The sequence below is a fragment of the Lissotriton vulgaris genome, unplaced genomic scaffold (assembly GCF_964263255.1).
Source record: "Lissotriton vulgaris unplaced genomic scaffold, aLisVul1.2 SCAFFOLD_3144, whole genome shotgun sequence".
NCBI lineage: Eukaryota > Metazoa > Chordata > Amphibia > Caudata > Salamandridae > Lissotriton > Lissotriton vulgaris.
Window position 1 is genome coordinate 36,038 of NW_028246143.1, and position 21,457 is coordinate 57,494.

Below are 21,457 nucleotides of genomic sequence, written 5' to 3' on the forward strand. Positions count from 1 at the left end.
GTACCCTCACAGTGTTCTTGCACCAAGCGATCGAGAGCCTCGTAGTCCTGAGGGGTTACCTCCTGCTGATACTTTTTGGTGTTTGTCACTGTTCTTTGGTAGCTGAAGGTTTTTCTCAGTTTTTTCCACTTCTTTGCGTAACAAAAGGCTTGTTTTTTTTGTATTCCGTCACTGAGCCAGTTCCTCTACATACAGAACCAAATAGTCAACGATAATGTTCACTACAAAAAAAAGAAAATTATTCCAGACCCAACCCCTAGATGGAAGATCAGATGAATCCAGAAAGAATCACGCTGCAAAACAGCTTCATACCCACACGTCTGAAGCGAAACAGGTACGGGTGCCCTTGGTTAGGAAAGCTAACTGGGGAGGTAGACGTTTCATGGTCGGAGCAGCTAAGGCATGGAATGACCTGCCATTTCAGCTTCGAGTCACAAGTAATCAGCTGGAGTTTAGGAAAGCCCTCGAGAGGTGGCTGTTCCAGTCTAGTCAATGCTGCCCTCTCTCTCTTGGTTAGGCCTCTGTAGGATGTTCGGTCTTTCAGCGCCAGGACACCCGTTGGGTAGCAGTGCGCTTTATCAATGGCATTAACATTAACACATAGGTTTGGTCTTCAGCAAATCGCAATGCGCACAACCGAAGGTGTGTACGGCAGTGCTGGCTGCCCACGGTAGGAAGATGTCAACCCCTGCTGTGCCTTCGTTAAAGCCAGGTCCTGCAGCCAATCTCTGCTGAGGTGCATGACCAGAACCATGAGCCGTTGGGGAGGCGGCTGGGTAGAAAATTGAATGCAAAAAAAATTACATTCACTGAAAAACACCATTATAAACAGAGGTATGTTTCTGGTTTAAATGGAACTAACCAATGAAATTCGCCAGTAATGGTTTGGGGCTAAAACCTTAAACTCTTACCACCCACTTATGCACAGCACTCTACATGACATGATTGATGACATCACAAGTGACATTACTGATGACATCACTTATCAAAACACCACTAACATCACTGGTGGCATTATTCTACTTAACAAAGAAACTAACAGGATATAAACACTGAGACACAGAGTCTCAGGGCTGGGTGCAGGACCTGGCAGAAGCATACGCCATGGGGACAGGCCTGTGCTGCACATGGTAAAAAGTCCTACACAGTGAAGGTTGCCTTCCAGTCACAACAAGGGCGTGAGGACTGATAAAAAGTCAGGCTATGCGAGCAACTCCATCTGCACACTGCCAGAAGCCATGCACAGTCGGGGGTGCCAAGCTGCAAGGGATTGAGCACCAGGAGATTACCAAACCATGTAGGCTGAATGCAGAGACTAGCTGCAGGCATGACCAAAAGCTTGCACACCGAGTGCTGGTTACTCATGCCAGGTTGCGTGAAGGAGCTGGTCGAAGTACAGGCCTGGGTTTAGCACATGGTGATCACGGGAAAGCACTTTGTACTTCCAAAGAGATTGCAACCTGATTAGACGATGGGTGCAGGAAATCAAATTAGCTTAGAACACACAGAGGTTTTAGGTGCACAATGATGTAAGTCCACACTGAAATGAAATTACACTTGCCATGAATACACAAGCAATCACTAGTAGAGGAATGCTTCGTTTGCCAAGCACTGTTAGAAGTGCAATACAGAAAATTTAGTAGGTTAGGTGCAGTTTGGGGTCATGGGGTCACAGGTCTTTGAGTGTTCTTCCATCTTCAACCTGTAAGCTGCAAGTCGATTATTATTTACTGTTTTGTAATATAGCATTGTGTAACTTCTATATAAAAATGCCTGTGTGCAGCCAAGGCTTGTCTCCCTGTTACAACAGTAAATAGCTGTCTTTGCATTGCCAAGAGGATTCTGTGTCTTTGTCAAAAGTTTGCGAGCCAGCCAGGAGACCCCTTTTGACCCCACCTGACTGCTGACACCGGAAGACCGCCTCCCTCCGCTGCATAGATCCTTGCGCACCTTTTGACAGGATGAGCAGACACGGTTTCCTGCCTCTGCACAGGGGTTGTGGAGGATACGGGGACTTGGGTCTTTTTAAGGTGAGGACAGAGCAGATCACCGTCCATGTTTCTGTATTGACGTGTTTTTCTTGGCAATGCTAAACGCAGATGTAAATATAAAGTTGTGAGAGATAAGGGTAATGCATGCGAGGTTGTGTATTGTGTACATGTGGTGCACAACAGCTGAGGCACCTACATAAATCGTGAACCTGATGGTCCCAAAATAACATTGGACGTGGTCAGTCTGGAAGGAGCCAAGGTTCAAATAACTGCCCTGGACCTGAGTACCGGAAGTCAATCCATGGTCTCAACGACCCCTGGTCTGAAAGGAACCTACTCTTGGGTGCGGAAGGAAGGGGCCAGTGTTGCCCGTTGCATTTACCGACTAGAATAGGAACTTTTGTTTAAGGCGCAGTATGATCGGTTAACCTGATAGTCCCAATATAACATACGAAGCGGTCAGTCTGAGTGGTTTGAAATTGGAAGGCACCCAATATGTGTTCCAAAGCTTGACACACAGGGACAGCTCTAAAGCGGGTGTCACTAAACTTTTCCTCCAGATACGATCTGAACACTTGAATTACTGCTCTGGACCTAATTTCCAGAAATTCATTTCGTGGTCTCAAAGATGCACGATTAGAAAGGAATCCCCTCTCCAGCGTGGAGGGAAGGAGTCAGGATTTGCAGATTGTATTTACCAAGTAGAATAGAAAATATTGATTATCATTTATAAGAAGCAGAAGTATTTATATTTTAATGCTGATGAAGGGTGCATGTGTGTATGAGTGAAATGTGGCCACAGTATAATGTGTAATGTCAAAAAAGGCTCATAATTGGTAATAACAAAAATCGGCATTTTCGTGTGCATTCGCATAATTGGTTAAGACAAAATTGTATATTTTAATGTGCATTGCATGATTGGTAAGATAAAAGCCAATATTTTTACATGCATTTGCATAATTGGTAAAGAGGAAAGTTGATATGTTTGATGTGCATTGCATAATTAGTAATATAAAAGTCAATATTTTTATATGCATTCGTATAATTGGTAAGATCAAAAATTTAAATTTTTGTTGTGCATCACATAATTGGAAATATGAAAGTCGATATTTTAAGGGCATCGCATAATTACTAAGACAAGATTTTATATTTTAACATGCATCGCATAAGTGGGGAGACAAAAAAGATTTGACAATTTCTCAGGTAATATTGATAGAGTTATATAAAAGGTTAACTTGTAGAAAGCATTCTAGGTACGAGTGATCATACCATAACATGTGTGGTTGTAAAGCACACGTATCACCGAAGGGTATCAGGGCAGTGAATAAAAGATGTATATTGCTACCCAACTCAATGGTACTCATTTTATTGACCTCAGATGGATGAAAGGCTGAGTGGACTCGCCGAGATTAGAACCTGTGACCATGAGGTCAAACACAGGCCCCTACAGTGGATACATTGTCCACTGCGCCACCTTAGCACATATGCAAAAAACTTTTCTGCATGATCAAAAAAAATTACAATGATATAAGATTGAGTGATTTAAAGCCACCCAAAAGCATACGTATCACTGGTCAAAAGAGGGAACATTCAATGATAAGGTACTTGAGCATATTACTACATACCTTAGAAGTAACAATGCAGGGTCAAAACTGCAGAAAAGAAAAGCTGTTTTAGCTTTATGTGAAAGTTTATTGTTCCAAATCTTAAGACTCCTCAAAAGATAGTGCGTCCCATGACCCGTCTGTTCCCCCAACCCCGTATGATCCTACGAGCACTGCTCCCTGGGTTCCTAGTATCTACCCACTTATGCAGTTACACAAGGCCGCAGTGGGATTTGAGAACCCTGAAATAGAGACCCTTCCAACTTCACCAAAAGCCATAACTAATGTCCACAAATGGCGAAGCCAAGACATTCGAGTCCACTTGGGCAGCAAATGAGGGTGGGTGACTCCCAGTTCTCAGGGCAACTAGAAGTGCAGTTCATACTTCACCCAGGTTTCGCCTCCCCCCCAAAAAAATGATAAGAGCAAAGTGTAGGAGATAGTGATGCCCAGTCACATACATCATCAGAAACATCACGCTTGTTGCAAAGAAGGGAAAGCACAGGCAGGGTAGTTCGAGAGCAGACGTCAACCCCGCAGCGAAGAGATGCCGATGATACAAGATGGAGCGACTGTGTGAATAGAGATGCTATCAAAGCACAACAGCGAGTACCTCAAGGAAGAGAAGAAGAGCGTAGTAGGACCAAAGACAGTTTACCACCTTGGCAGAAGGGGAGTGTAGTAGTTACACCAGAGAGTGTCCAAGAATGGTGACCACGCAGTGAGAGTCGGAGAGATGCCAGAAAATTGAGGAGAGGGGATATCCCGATTATTTACCAGGACAGATGCGAGGAGGTCTCAGGAGAGGAATGATTAGGCTAGGGGCTTTATACACGCGTGTGGATAGCATGGGTAAAATGCTTTGAACCCCAAAAGCCAGGCACCCCACCTATGATACGGAGTTCCACGAAAGGCTCCTTATTGATTTGGACCACGCAAGGAGATTGCCCAAACATATTGAGTCTAGAGAAAGAGAGCAGGATGTGCTTTCTAGAGTTATGAAAACTCGAGCGACAGAGCTTGAGTGATTGCGGTTTCAGGGCACACATGGCCAGCCAGACAATAGGATGGGATCCTGTGAGGATATAGGTGGATTGACACTATAGAATAGACCAGTGCACCAAGAGTGAGCGCTTCACTGCGCAAAATAAATTGAACAATCAATTTATTTTGCGCAGTGAAGCTCTCACTCTTGGTGAAGTAGTCGCTGAAGGAGAGAATAGCTAGAATCATGTTGCGCCATATGCAGATCAATGGGCACAATAAGAGTCTTTATCGATCCACGCGATATGACAATTGCTGAGGACTGCATTCTTTATGGAGTGGGACAAGAGGGGGGGGGTGATGGACGCAGCATCTGAATCAAACAAACACTCACCCCCAGTCAACAGATCTGGGTTTGATCCATCACCGTTCTTTAGCCCACTCTGCCACCCCAGTTCAGACATGGCCATATGCAAATCAGTCTGACCCTGTGCCTCATGGGAACAGTCCAGCTCGAACTGCCAAGCCAGGTCTTCCCTGGACCGGAAACAAGCTTCCGAGGACCGGTTTCTGGCTTTCCAGCCGTCTGGCAGTTCGGGCGTAAGCGCACTTAGCACAAGCATAATTATCGCCGGCTCTCGCTGGTTTATAACGCAGGGATAGTGCGTTATCAGCACGCTTATCTCCAATGCGAAATTAATTCAAGCGTTAGAGGTAAATGTACGAAATCCAGCGATAATCGCACAGCGATAGGCAAAACCTTGTTGATAGGGCTGGGTGATCTCAGCCTTATAATCCACCACCCATAGGATATTATGGTTTAGCCGCTAATGACAAGGGTAACTCGTCATGAACTTTCCATTCATTTCAATGGAAAGTTAATGTAAAATGATGTCAGTGCCTTAGCAGTAAAGGGGTTAAAAGCAGACGTAATGAAAAGTGTGATAGGCACGGTTAGCGCTACTTTTAACGTCGCTACTCAGGTTAGCGTGCAGCTTGATGATGTTAGCAACATTTCCCACAGTATTTTAGTCAGTTAGGCCCACTTTGCAAGTCATTAATGTTGCAAAGCTGGGCGTTCAGGAAACGGGCGCAGGGGCATAGGAACACGCGTGTCATTGCCGATAGTGCAATAAAAATATCACCGCTTTTCGTCAGAAAACGTACGCTAAAGGGGCGATATTTTTATCGCAGGGCCTTGATGATATGCCCCACTGTGTTTCAAAAGGCTGTAACAAGAAATGTAATCCTCACTGAGACTAGGTGTGATGGGTCTCCATTTAATTTGGTTAGAACAGTGGTTTGGTTTCAGTTGAGGAAGATGTATCCTGATAGGCCAGACATTGGATCTCTCGTAGCTGAGTAAATGCAGCCAAATGAGGATCCCGCTCAGTTCTTTAACAGGATGAAAGAGAAATGGACCCAGGTAGGAGGTCAGGTTTGGGAAGGAACATGAGGCAATGCTGTTTTATTTTATAATGTAGGTAAAAAGGTTTGCAGTCTGATGTGCAGAACATCCTGCACACTATAGTGGCGCTAGAAGGCAATCCTGGACAGAAATATAAGCACATAATACATTTTTGCAAGGAATGGCAGGAGAAAGAAAGGACAAACCGGAAGTGACGGAGAAAGTGGCAGCCAAGTTAGTGCAGCAGAAGTTGGTAAAGAAAAGAGAAGTAGGAGGAGATGTAGTGGCAGCTTCCACTCAGATGACTGCAATGTCAGGGACCTCACATCAACAGTACCCATAGAAGCAGTAAGGATGCAAGAAAGTAGTAGAAGAGGATGAGGAGGAATAGGGAGAGGCAGGACAGGTCCTCAAAAGAGGGATCAGATATCTCATTATTGGCCGAGGTTTGGGCATTTTGTTAGAGACTGCAAAACCAAAAGATGGAATGAGCAAACTGGAAGAGCAGGAGTTTAGAATCAGCCGGGTAACACATCAGTACCGCCACATCCAAACCTGCAATAAATGTATGTGCCGCAGACACCATCCCAACATACACAGCCACCAGTATCGCTGTCTCAGCAAGGCTACAAGGCACCCCCAATGGGTACTCCACTTCAAAGTGGATAAGGAATTATAGTTGTGAGGGGAGGAAATCCTTTCCAGATCAATTCTGTGGGAGGATATATACAACGATGGTGCAGGCAGAGGATTTCTATGTGTCCTATCTTGTCAGTGACGCAGAGGCCAGATGAGAAACTCACTATCACAGTGGCTATCAATGACAAAAGGTATGCATTCCTCACAGATACAGGAGCAACTAGGTCTGTATTAAAGAGGGAAAACATCGGATTTCCAACAGATCAATGGACACAAGGATCTCTGGGGACGTGATACGGGTACCTTTTACCAAGCAAGTTGGGATGGAAGTAGGAGAGAGGCACATTGATGGCTGTCTACTGTTCTATCCAGTTGCCTTAGCTAATATGGAAGGAAGAGTTCTGATGGACAAATTGAATAGGACTATTCATTTAGAATCCGATGGCACCAGGATTTGTTCCAACCCTGGAGATTCAACCTCCAGGATCATGCAAGTAACAGTAGATTCCTGTCCTGGAGATCAGATCAGACCACAGCCTGCTGATATGGAAGCATTCACTACAATGGTTTACACCCAGTGTTACTGGGGAGGAAGGTTCAGTTACCCAAAGAATTCCTCTTTCAGTGACAAGAACAGGACTCTTGGATGTCTGATGCTGAATAAATATTGCAGATAGAGGTTTAAGTAACATTGACTTAGGTCTTTTTAAGGAGAGGACATGTCTTCTGATGGCCCGTGACCATAATGTTGTTTTATGGGCGTGTGTTATCTTCATTGAGCCAGGAAAAATGGTTAGAGATGTATTGGTTGACCAACTGTTAGAAGACGATCCTAAGAAAGCGTTTGTAATTTTTCAAGATGCCATACCATTGAGGTCTGTGTTAGAAGTAAGGCTGCCCATACCAGGTACAGCTTTTGATTCTGAAAATAGATCTGTCCCAAGTACCAGACACCTTGTGGACCAAGGGTCCGAATGATGTTAGCCTTATTCGCACTGCAACACCATTCTGAACTTCACTAACGGAAGGTGCTCGCTTACTCAGAGTGAGGTAATATCCTCGGTCTAAAGAAGTAGATGAGGGCATTCCCCATACAGGCATTGCCAGAGAAGGGAGTAATTTACCCTGGAGTATCTCCTTGTAACACTCGGATTTTCCCAATCAAGAAATATAAGGGTCATACTTGGCGCATAGTTCAAGACCCTGGACGACAAAGTGGTACCTGAATTTCCAGTTGCTCCGGACCCCTCCATCATTTTGATGAATAATTCCTAAGGATACCAAGTAATTTTCTGTTATTGAGTTGAAGAATGCCTTCTTTAGCATCCCTCTCCATCCCAACAACCACTATCTGACAGCATTCTCCTATCATGGGACTCAGTAGTTGTACTCTCGTTCATCCCAAGGGTATTGTGTGCCCCCTGCGTTTTCAACAGAATGATAAAGAATGTTTTGGTGTTTTCAACAGAATGATAAAGAATGACTTGTCAAATTTCCAGTGTGACAGCACATTGCTGAAATATTTCGATGACATATTCATTTGTAGTCATACTGAGCAGCAGCGCAGAAAACACACTATATCTCTTACAATAACTCTTGCGCGGAGAGGATACAAAGTGGAGAGAGAGAATATTCCGTACTGTCAGGAAGAGGTCCATTATTTAGGGCAATTGTTGTCAGCTTCTGGTTGACAAGTGACTCCTGAAAATGCAGCATTCCTCCGCCAAATGACTGAGCCAAAAAGGAATGTAGAAGTTTTGTGGTCTGCAACTATGTAAGATAATGCTTTTTTGATTATAGCACAATTATTCTTGCCTTCTTAGCTTCTATCAAGCTAGGAGAAGACAGGAATGACAAGATAAAATGTCTACCAGAGATGAGGGAGAGTTTCCACAAAATCAAGACAGAAATAACAAACGCTCCAGTTTTAGTAACTCCTGACCTTACCAAGGAGTTTGATATAATGGTCAGGTGATGATAGCTGGCCGTACACAGAAATACCTGTAAGGACATAAACCTATTGCATATGAAAGGACATTAACCATGTGAGCAAGTTCCAGCAACTGCAGTATTCTGAGTACAGAAGAGACAACCCATCATCATGGGGGAACCTCTAGCGCCCATCCAATTGTAGACTCTGAGGATAAAGCCCATGACTGCAACTTACATTCCCAAACTAATCCTGTCTTGCAGTGGAGGATCCTTTACAAGGTATCATTGAATATTTCATTGACGGTTCATCTACTATTGACCAGAAGACAGGAATTAGACACACAGGTGCAGCAGTAGGCAAAGCACAACAGCATGATTCTTCGGATACATTGCATATAGTAGAACAGTTGACATTACCAGAGCACTGTTCAGCCCAAGCAGTAGAATTGCCAACACGTAATTGGGGCTCAAACTAGGAACAGCAGTAATTACAATATGCTCAGATTCTGCTTATGTCACAACAACTGCGCATGCTAGCATTAGGACAAGGGCCAGGAGAGGTTTCCTTAAGTCAGACAGTAGTCCTGTTATGCATAAGAACCTCTTACTGGCTCTAATAGAGGCACTCGCATCCCCTCAGGTAGTGGCAGTAGTGAACTGTGCAGCACATACAAGTGGACAGAACTTTGTATCTCTGGGTAATGTGCTAGCAGATTGTGCAGCTAAAAAAGCAGCTAGGAAGATGCCCCCTGCTGTGCCATCAGTTTTGTAATATGTACGTTTTCTGGAGCCTCAGACGGACTTACCACTTGAGTCTGAATCCAGTATTACCACAGACAATGACACGCCTCATGATGCTGAGACAGCGCAGTTACAACTGCGAGAATTACAGGAGGCAGCGCCTTCGCACAAAAAAGTTATGGGAAGATAGGGAGTGCGTCCAGTCAAGGGATGACCTAGTGTATAGACAATTATATACAGGTAAACCAGTGATGCCACAGGCGTTGCTCATGATAGCTGTAGATCACTTACATTTACATTCCACGCCTATTTCTAACTACCGCTTGACACCTCATCAAATAGTGACATGAAGATACATGACTATTCAAATTCCTGCCGCTAGAAGTAATGCGCAGGGAGAGAGCTCTGCAGAGATCTTAAATGACAAGATGTGCATGTACTTTTGTGAACTAATGAAACGTGCAAGATTCATCTCTAAACAGGTAACTAAGGAGAAGCACACCACCGCCTTGGTCGACCTCCCAGTTGTGCACGTTGGAGATTAAGTATTTTTTACCTCTTCGATGCGTCGGACGGCCCCCGGCCATCCGACGCAACGGTGGGCATGTGTGTCGGACAGCCAGGGGCTGTCCGATCTGCGCGCACGAAGCAAAGCGGTTAAAGACCTTTGTCTAAAAATGGTGAGAAAACAATTTGAAGACCACGATGTGACCCCCACTGCCCTCAAGGTGGATGTCAGGAAGTCCTGAATGTACTGCACACATGTTCGTCTAAACTCAACATCTCTCCAAACATCATGACCAATGTGAGTTGAATGAGAGGGAGGAGGGAGGGGGGGGGGGAGTAGATTTTCATCGTAAAAGCAGGCCATACACCTCTGTTTTTGGTATATTTTATTTGAAAGGCAGCACAAAAAATATGTATTTGTTTGTTTTATGCTCCTCTATTGTCTTGTGATTCTATCTCTTCTGCTCTTTTATAGCAATGTGCCCTTTAGTACTAATGTACCTCATGTACAAAGAGAACTTCCTAATAAAGTGACCCGTAATACCCATACTTAACTGTTGGATAATATGTGGCATCAGCATATGACAGACAGAAGTGAAGAAAACACAAATGGATCCCGTTATATGTGTTCCCTGATTCCTCGCGCCACCGGATCAGAGAGGTTACATTCAACAAAGGAAGTACCCTCAAGTACAGCTCTATACTTGCTACATCTCTACCTGTAGGATTAAGGCGAAAGTGCAGTTAATACATGTTAAAGTAGTACCTTTTGTAGTTAACACCACAAAATATGACTCTTTAGCAGAAGTGTCGTACATTCCCACAGATAGAGAGGACATTGGGGATGAAATATCACGTATGAAGTAAACAGTTTGTCCTACTATTATTGATTGGGTCCAGATGGTTTTAGCTTTGGGATTTTTAGGAGTAACAAACCTGCCCACTAAATGCAACAGCTATGTAGTAAACCCTTTACCCCGAGGTCAGGATTTAGAGTCACAGGGTCAGTATTTGCCCATGATCAATGGCGCCCTAATATTGACTTTTCCTGTAGGGCCATGTATTTATGGAAAGGCACTGATTTTAGTCAGGATGAAATAAAGAAGTGAACACATATCTGGGACGAGAACATTTCATTTACACTCAAGTAAGATAAGTCTTCAGGCTGTCATGAGAATATCTACTGTTTCTTTATGTTTCAGAAGAAATGGCACTGTTAATGTAGGCTGGAATATTGGCTATAACATCACAATTCACAACACCAACGAACAAGCCTCATGGATTATCACTGCGAGTGTGGACAACTGCTGCATGCCCAGTTACCACCAAACTGGGGTGGAATATGCACCCATTGTGACCTTGCATGCTCCAGTTTTGATAAATTTGTCAGCTTCGCATGAACACTCCATAAGCAGTCCAATGACCTTGCTAAACCATAGTCATAGGAAGAGAACTGCAGAATACTATGGTATAAGCACTTAGAATGAGGTTACCCAGGTGTACCGCCTGCGCACTAATGAACAATAATCTCTCTCGGAGCATCCTGCAGTTTGTTAAGGCCAAAGCAACAGCTCATTGGCTCCAGATTACTCAGTGGGAACTTCTGAAATTCAAACACCACAAACAACTGATTCGTCGTCATAAAGGAAGAGCTGTGTGCCATAAGAATGATGGTAATGTAAATCTGCTATGTACCTGGCCTTATGACAGTCATAGGAGGGGTATGCGAGAAAATTGGAATGGCATGCTGACTTTTATCCCAGCCAATCATGCAGATAATGGAACTCTATCAGAGGCCTAACAGACACTGCATAATTTACAAAAGAAAATGGTAGATGAAGGAGGTGCCCCAGAAATTGGTTGAGTGGATGGTTTTCACAACTGCCATCTTCAATGTCGGGACTGTTGACAGCCTTGTTGTCGACTATTGTGGTCTTATTGCTAATATATTGTGTCGTACAGTTAATCTCAGCATGCAGTAGGAAAATAGGCGCAAAGGCTGGAGGAATGTTTTTAGTTAGGACACCAACACAAGTGATGGATTCCCAAGGCAACTTGTATCATCTAGTGCAAACTTTGTACGTTGTGAAGGAACACTACAGGCCCAAAGTTCACTCATGGACACAATGGAATAGGTAACTTGAAAGGGTTTCAGTCGAAGGCCTAGTCCATGTAGCTGGCATAAAAAGATTTATGGGCTTAGCACACTGGATCACCGGGAAGCATTTCGAACTTCCGAAGACATTGTAACCTGATTAGACAATGGCTACAGGAAATCAAGGTAGCTTAGAAAAAAAGAGGTTTTAGGTGCACAATGATGAACACACAGTCAAATGAATTACATTTGCCATGAATACACTTGCATTCACTAGGAGAAGAATGCTTTGTTTGTTAGGCATGGATGAAAGTGCAATTCAGAATGTGTAGAATATTAGGTCGAATTTGGGGCCATGGGGTCACAGGTCTTTGAGTGTTCTTCCATCCTCTATCTTCAACCAGCAAGTCTATTTTTATTTGCTGTTTTGTAATAAAGCATTGTGTAGCTCGTGCATAAAAAGAGCTGCCTGTGGACCACCAATTTGAGAGAGACCGACAGCCAGCCTGTGTGCAGCCAAGGTGGGTCTCCTTGCAGCAACAGTAAATAGCTGTCTTTGCATTGCCAAGAAGAGTCTGTGGCTTTCTTTATTTTAAAGTTTTTAGTCACTATGCAACAGTGCACAGTAGGGGTTGGCTGCACATGGGCTAGTTGCAATCCAATGCAGACACTGGCGGGTTGGGTGCAGAGACAGACCAGAGGACAATGAAGGCAACTCCAGTTCATCTTAAAAAAAAAACTCTAAATCAAAACACAAATCAAAATAAAAAAAGAAGCAATGATGGCATAAGTCAAGCCAGGGGGCCTTAATAAGTGATCACTAATGATGTAATGTGTGATGTCACAGACAGTACAATGGGGAACGTGTTATGGTTTGTACTGTGCACCATAACTGGCGAATTTTAGTGGTTTGTAGCGTTTTAATGAGAACCATAACTTTTTTGTGAACATATATATATCACACACGCATAAATATGTGTTCAAGAGCTGACAATAGCGAAGCTGTAGTTGCGTTAGCCCAGAGTTTCCAATTAAACTGCATGTTTTGTTTGCTGATGTATCGGCACTCAATCTTCCCCCAAAAAGTACACTCATTTTGATTCTGTCATATCAAGTTTTGCGTAGATCCAGCTAGAAGGGTGGGAGGTCAAAAAAAACGGGCAGTTTAAATAGTGTTATTCCCATTATATTTCCCATAGGAAAGTGTGCTCTCAGAGACAGAAAAAAACCTGACCGGATTTACAACACATTTGGCATGAAATCAGGACTTTATTCAAGAAATGCCTTCACTCGGAATATTGCAAATAACCTTCTATAATTAGTGATTAAGAAACTGATTTGGGTTTCAAAGATTTAAAAAGTGAGTGATATTGGAACATTTAGTATATATGGGTTTGCTAACCTTCGGCGGAGCCAACTTTAAAAAAAAAAAAACGAATCTGATGTAACAAGGGAGCTTGTTCAACCATCGTGCTTTTTAGGTCTCCTGGCCCACAGGTTACAACCTCCCAATATTTATAGCAATATATTAAAGCACAGTTTAATTAAATAAGACATTCTAAAAGCACTACGTAGTACTGCATTCAAAGTCTTCGGTAAAATTTACAACAGCTGTAAATGCATCTGTCAGATTAAGGGTGAGGTCAGCAGCGCTGCATGTGATGTGCTTGCTATGATTTGCACATCTGGCGTGAGGGTTGACTGCAGAACTAACAATGAGTTGGAATTCCAGTGTTTTTATCCGGTTTCGATTCACAATCAACTGTACTTTAACTGTGGTGTGAATTTGAGGATTTGGTGTCCATCTGTCAAAGGGCTGTAACCAGAGCGAACAATAACTTCACTTTAACCCTGATGGTTCAATGTTCATAAATATTTATAGGCAGAAACTCACGTAAAGGTCAAGTATAGTTCCACAAACAGAAAAAAAAACAGAAAAACGCATAAAATTGGGGAGAGAATGTGGCCTAATGGCTAGGGCGGTCAACCTCGGAGCCGGGTTCAAGTCTCGGCAGGGACGCTCAACATTCTGTGAATCTGGGCACACCACTTAATCTCCCGTGCCTAACAAAAATGAATGTGTCCGTCTGTAACGTAACTGGTTCGCATGTAAAACGCTTGGATACCTTTGGGTCTAGTTAGCGTTATATAAAACTTCACACAAAAAACAAACAAACAATAAAATTAATTAATTAAAATGAATCAGTATAATAAGCAATACAAAATGCACATTATGTTTTCCATTTTGCACACTGCACCACCAGGATTCAAGCAAGCCGGGCCGACGACGGCTGAAATGCCAGAAACCGGTCCCCGAAAGCTTGTCTCCTTTCCGGTGAAGAATTGGCTTGGTAGTTTGGCCTGCCCTGTTCCCATGAGGCACTGGGTCAGACTAATTTGCATATAGCCAGGTTCTGAGCTGGGATGGTGCAGTGAGATAAATAACGGTGATGGATCAAGCCCTGATCTTTGGACTGGGTAAGAGTGGTCTGCTTAATTCAGACACTCTGTTCATCACCACCCCCTTTTCTGAATCGTTTTTGGCCACTATAGGTGTGGCAGGGTATACTCAGACATGAGTCCTTTTCTCACTGCACCATCAGGATTCAAGCAAGCCGGGCCGAAGACGGCTGAAATGCCAGAAACCGGTCCCCGGTAGCTTGTCTCCTTTCTGGTGAAGAATTGGCTTGGTAGTTTAGTCTGCCCTGTTCCCATGATGCACTGGGCCAGGGACAGACTGATTTGCATATAGCCAGGTTCTGAGGTGGGATGGTGCAGTGAGATAAATAACGGTGATGGATCAAGCCCTGATCTTTGGACTGGGTTAGAGTGGTCTGCTTAATTCAGACACTCTGTTCATCACCACCCTCTTTTCTGAATCGTTTTTGGCCACTATAGGTGTGGCAGGGTATACTCAGACATGAGTCCCTTTCTCACTGCACCATCAGGATTCAAGCAAGCCGGGCCGCAGACGGTTGAAATGCCAGAAACTGGTCCCCGGTAGCTTGTCTCCTTTCTGGTGAAGAATTGGCTTGGTAGTTTAGTCTGCCCTGTTCCCATGATGCACTGGGCCAGGGACAGACTGATTTGCATATAGCCAGGTTCTGAGCTGGGATGGTGCAGTGAGATAAATAACGGTGATGGATCAAGCCCTGATCTTTGGACTGGGTAAGAGTGGTCTGCTTAATTCAGACACTCATCACCACCCCCTTTTCTGAATCATAAATATTTATAGGCAGAAACTCACGTAAAAGTCAATTAGTTCCACAAACAGAAAAAACAAACAGAAAAACGCATAAAATTGGGGAGAGAATGTGGCCTAATGGCTAGGGCGGTCAACCTCGGAGCCGGGTTCGAGTCTCGGCAGGGACGCTCAACATTCTGTGAATCTGGGCACACCACTTAATCTCCCCGTGCCTAACAAAAATGAATGTGTCCGTCTGTAACGTAACTGGTTCGCATGTAAAACGCTCTGATACCTTTGGGTCTAGTTAGCGTTATATAAAACTTCACACAAAAAACAAACAATCAATAAAATAAATTAATTAAAATGAATCAGTATAATAAGCAATACAAAATGCACATTATGTTTTCCATTTTGTTGCCAAGCTTTTTGTTTCACATCTCATCAGCAAACTAGTGTACTAAGGCAGCAGCAGCTAGGTACTGCAGTCTGTATCGGGTCCCATTAGCTTTGCCAATGCTTGTTTCAGGTGTTCTTACCCTGAGGCAACAGACTGACCAGCTGGTACTAGCTTGATCCATGATAAACGGTCACAAAGAAATCCTATTGCTGTACTGAGGTTGAGTGGATTCAAGAGCAGACACATGATGCATGGATTACAATGGTGTCGGCAGGGTTGGGGAAAGAGGAGAGAGCAGTAACGGGGACCATGCCGAAAGCTTTCTGCCCACCACTATCCCTGTGCAGCACTCTAAAACCTGGGGGCCTCTATACACTCCGGGGGACCACCATGCTGTAAAACGCAGATCTTACGTACTCAACATCACCCTACATATACACCTCACACTCAGGGAGAGGCACAGTCATGACACACTACAAGGAGATTATCTGGGCGAGGCAGTAACAGTGCTTAATTTGAGCCGGGGCGTTCCGGTGCTCAGCACCAGCCCTTATTTGGCCACACCAGGCCTTATGACAGTCTGCCACATGGTTGCACGGGTTGTTTAATTTGCAGAGGAGCACAACAAGAGTTGTTTATTAATTCAACATACAATGACAATGTCTAATACCAGCCACCCAAGCCATTTTTATAGCTTTGGGGTCTGGAATAGTCTGAATTGTCACTCTTGTAGGAGTGTGATGCTTAGTAGTTGTGTTGGTACTATCATTGGGAGAGATGGCAGGGGGAATGAGTAGGGTAAGTTGCAGAGGGCTTCTTTTATTTTTATTTATTTTTTACAAATGAAACACTGGGCAGTGGGTAGTCCGTTATCAAGGCTTGCACCCAATGACTACAGAACACGTTACCGACCCACTGGGCGGGCACTGCAATAGAGCAAAGCGTAGAACTCTGCCTGGGAGCAACACAATATTCATAAAGCATTGCCAGGGGGCTCGTGACACCAGATACCTGTGCAGGAAAACATACCCGCTGTATCAGAATGAGGAAATGAGGAATAATGTGGCACCTGGCTATATGCCAGGAGGCATGTTACCATCACTTTGCAGGAGTAACATTGAGAGTCATTACATTGCGGTCAGTACAACGGAATTCTTCACAACGTAGGTAAGTTTTCAGTCTTTTAGTTCTCAGGTAAGTTACTTTTGATTGGTTTAGTTACAAAGTAAACTAAGTGTATGTTCGTTTCTGTAGAAAGAGATAAATATAAATGTTCCCACAAAACCTCCAAGCTTTAAAGCAGCACTCCACAAGAAACTGTTCAACCGAACCTTTATTTTCAAATGAGGCGATTATGCAGGCTGATGATAGGAAACCCGACGCGTTTCTGTGCACACCTGCACCTTAACCCCTTCAGCGCGGCGCAAATTTTCGCGCTGTGCTGAAGGTTCTAATGAGCCCATCGGCTCATGACGGAACGGTTCCGTCATGAGCACAGCTCAACCGACGCTCATGACGGAACCGTTCCGTCATGAGCATGGAAGGGGTTCATCATGGGGTAGGCACACTGCAAAACCCGGACTGGAACAAGTATTTCTCCCATCTGTTGCATGATTTTCCTAGTAAAATGCATGCTGGGCGCGGCAGTCCCAAATCTTCCCCTCTGGTGGGGTCCGTTGTTTGCACTTAATTTAAGTTCGCCAATATTAAATTCATTTTCTTCACGGCCCTCCGGTGGGCCCCAGTCTGTATGATCACCTCCAACTTTAATGAATTTAATATTGGCGAACTTAAATTAAGTGCAAACAACGGACCCCACCAGAGGGGAAGAATTGGGACTGCCGCGCCCAGCATGCATTTTACTAGGAAAATCATGCAACAGATGGGAGAAATACTCGTGACAGTCCAGTCCGGGTTTTGCAGTGTGCCTACCCCATGATTAAGGTGCAGGTGTGCACAGAAACGCGTCGGGTTTCCTATCATCAGCCTGCATAATCGCCTCATTTGAAAATAAAGGTTCGGTTGAACAGTTTCTTGTGGAGTGCTGCTTTAAAGCTTGGAGGTTTTGTGGGAACATATATATATATATATATATATATATATATATATATATATATATATATATATATATATATACATATATATATATATATATATATATATATATATATATATATATATATATATATATATATGTATATATATATTTAGATATGGGCATTATATATACACACACACACACACACACACACACACACACACACACACATACTTAAAATAAAAGTTGAAAAAATTATATTGGTGCATTCTATAACAACAATTTACTTAAAATGCAATCCAGTGCCAATTCAACGAATGAAGATGAAGCTAGGCTCAGAGAGCAGGTGGGCTGCGTGGTGACGTAGTGTAACAAAGAGAGAGGTGTCTTGATGAGTGAACTTGAGTGGCCCTGATGGATACAGAGAGGTACTTACAGATCCTAGGTGCATAGTAGTAGAAAGCCTGTTGCCTTGTTGTCTTTGCTCTTTGTCGCCAGTCTGGAGGTGTCGCGGCTGCAGGTGTGCTGAGGGCTGATGGAGAAGGGGGTTGGTTATGATGTCTTTGTCGATGAGGTAGCTGGTTGGGAGCTGCCCATGAAGAAGAGCCACTGAAGGTACACCAGTGTAGATGTCATGTACTTGTTTCTTCAGGCCCTTGAAGAGGCACGGTGCGGCATGTAGGATGGCATAAAGGGATGGAAAACGTGAACTCTTGGACCGCGTGGAGCGAGGCATTGCTCGTGTCCATAAGCGACAGAACGAGTGCATGAACAGCAGGTCTGAAGTTGCTCTCTGTGAGGAAGGATTTTGCTTTCTTGAGTAGAAAGAATTGGTAACAGGCTCTCTTAAAGTATCTGAGATGTATTCCTTCAAAGGGAGGTTGGTGTACAAGATGAATCAATGGCTTGACGTTGGATGAAAGTTATGGTTTGGGTCCTTCCAGGTTCATGTCATGTGCTAGGTTCAGACTACCTCTTGATCGCGGTTATCTGCAAATGACAAGAATTCTGTTTTGGTGGGGTTGAGATTCATGTAGGTGCTGAACATCTAGGTCTGGATTAGGAGGAGGCAATATTTCAGATCTTGGTTGTCTGCAGCTGTAGAGACTTTCAGGTGGAGTTGTGTCTCGTTGGCGTATTGGTGAAATTTGATGCTGTTATCGAGGACTAGAGTCTCAACAGGCTCCATTTAGAGGTTGATTGGGGCCAAGATGGTACCCTGGGCCAGTCCGCAGGCAGCATCGGAGACTTGGAGGTACAAATGTTAGTGAACTGTTGTAGGTTGAAATGATAGGACGAGAACCAGTGAAGAACAATGACCATGCATTCTACTGGAGACTTTACATAGTGGTATACGGTGGGATAGTGGAGAGAGTGAAAGGTTGTTGAGAGGATATCAGGGGGCCTGAATCCATACTGCAGCAAAACATGTAACTACACTAGTAGCAGAGCAGGAGATGGCTGGTGGGGACGTGATTTTGGAGTTCAGTATAGAGTGGATTTTCAATACCTCTACCAGTGACCCGTCGGTGACTGACGGCCGGTAGCTGACAAGGTCATCAGGGTCTAGTGTGGGTTTCTTCAGGAGTGGGAGGATCTGGATGGTCTCGAGAGCTTCTGGGAAGATGCCTGAAGATACGGATGCATTAACGATGAGCATGAGAGAAGGGAACTTCTTCTGACGACACCCTCATACGAGGTGGTTTGAGGTAGTCGAGTATGTTTGCAAACAATAATCTACTTTATTAGGAACGTATGCCGTATTAGGAGCTTCAGGGCAATGAAAAGATTTTGGTCCAATGCCTTTTGAAATCATTACTGATCTAGACCCAGAGACCAAGCAACGAATGTACACCTAAAGTTAAGTCATTTTCAGTCATCCCAATGTGTTAGACCCGGAGAATCTATCAGAGTGTAGTCTTGGACAGAATAAAACAAAGAAATTAAAATAACAAAAAGAATGAAGGCGCAATTTAAAAAGAAAGACCATGTACAAGTGAAATTAAAACATATTGTTAGATGTACCTATGTGATATACATAAAAATGTTGAGGTGCGATTATATGTTGATGCAGACAAAAGATTTACGAACTGTTTTCTGTAATTGTTTTGGCAGATAACTCAGAAGTTTGAATGTGTGCGACCATGGGGGGGGGTGTAACAAACTAAATTATACATAGATACACCAGTATCTACTCTTAGGCCGCCATGTTTGTAGAAGAGCACACAGTGACGCAATGAGTTTAGAGCTGCCATTGTTATCTGGAGTCACACAAACCCAGTTTTGGAATGGTCCGTATACGGAGTACCATGAAAATATATTTATGGAACTTAGGAGCGTGATTTGAAGTGCAATATAAAAAAATATATATTATTTACCACGTAATACAATTTCGCCATATTTTATCACTGGCTCTCCAATGGAACAGCTGAATGCTAACATTGAGGTATGTTTTTTAAAGGTACATTTCTTTGCATTTCAAACAGACTTCCCTCTTTTTATCCGTAGTTCCAGAATACTAGGGCAAACACTTTGCATTCGTTTTAAGCAATGTCTGTAAGCTGCAGGGTGGCGGCAGGGAAAGAGAGAGCAGAGACAAAGACAAACGGATGGCAAAAATTTGCAGAACACCAGACTCGTCTGAGATTTTTCTAAATTTCCCAGGTCTTTTGAGTCACAAAAACCCAGAGGACTATGGCTAAAAACTAAGAAAATAGAAGGGTTTCCCTAACTCCATGCATGTTGATTGTTCGCAAGGAGGACTTAGATTTACGTAAATGTTCATTTGTACGGTTTACCATTTTTTTATTTTTCCATGTGGAAAATAAATGGTATCCCTACAACTGCCTGAACATGATGAATGGGGGTGCTCGAGCAAAAGTGCACCCTTATTCTAAACTTTTTGGGTGCCTTTAATATCGGTACAAATGTAATTAGGAAAGTTTGCGAGTAACGACTACGCCTGGGCGAAATCCAAATTACGCGGGTGACACTCAGAGACACCCACATTGCGCTCGGCACGCGAAATTAAGCCATGAAGCCATCTGTCATAATTTCCCGCCACTTACGGTAAAGATTTACTGTGAAACACTGGATTTGCGGAAACAATGTACATGCAAATAACAGAACGTGAGTATCTACTGTTCCTAGTGCTTTTGCTAAATGCATACTCTCACCAAAAATGTAGGTGAGGATGCACTTTGCGCTAAAATATAGTGCAAAATGACATATTTGTATTTATCTTTTTTTCAGCAAAAAAAGCGTAATTAAACGAAAATAGCTATGCTAATTTTCTGCACCCTTAATAACCACATGTTTCAGACTTTTTGCGGGTTTTTAACACTCCCAGTCGATAATCATTGTTCACAGTGTGCGCGGTCGCACCGCCCCCAAACCGACCACGGGCGAAAATCAAGTCACCTGGTAGTTTTTCTCAATTTTAAGTTCTACCTGCCCGTAATTATCCGCAGACCCTAATTTTAGGCTAATGTATCACTCTCACTTGAAAATGTTTGGGCTCCCAAGTGACACGAAGGTGCTCAGCAAACAGACCTCGAGGTGTCCCCGGCGGGGGGAGGGGGGTAGATTACAGTGGGGTGTTCTTGATTTACTTGAATTCTGGTACTTGTAGTTTCGCCCGAGCTCCTCACACCACACAAGGGACACCTTGCAGTCTCACTGCAGGGTCACAAGAGGCGGACATCCCAGGCAGCGCGATGACGTTGAATAATCAACTCATCTATCAAAAACAACTTTTATTAGCCCCCCACCCCCCTCGTGTCCCTGGGCTGCGCTGCCCTTCAGTCGCGGGATGAAAGGCGCCCAAAGGGCCGCAGAAACCTCACATTAATTGGAGCTGGCAGCACGGACGGGGCTGAGCCGTCCTTTTGAACTGCTGAGAAAACAGAGAGGGATAAGAGGCCGCCTCGATTAG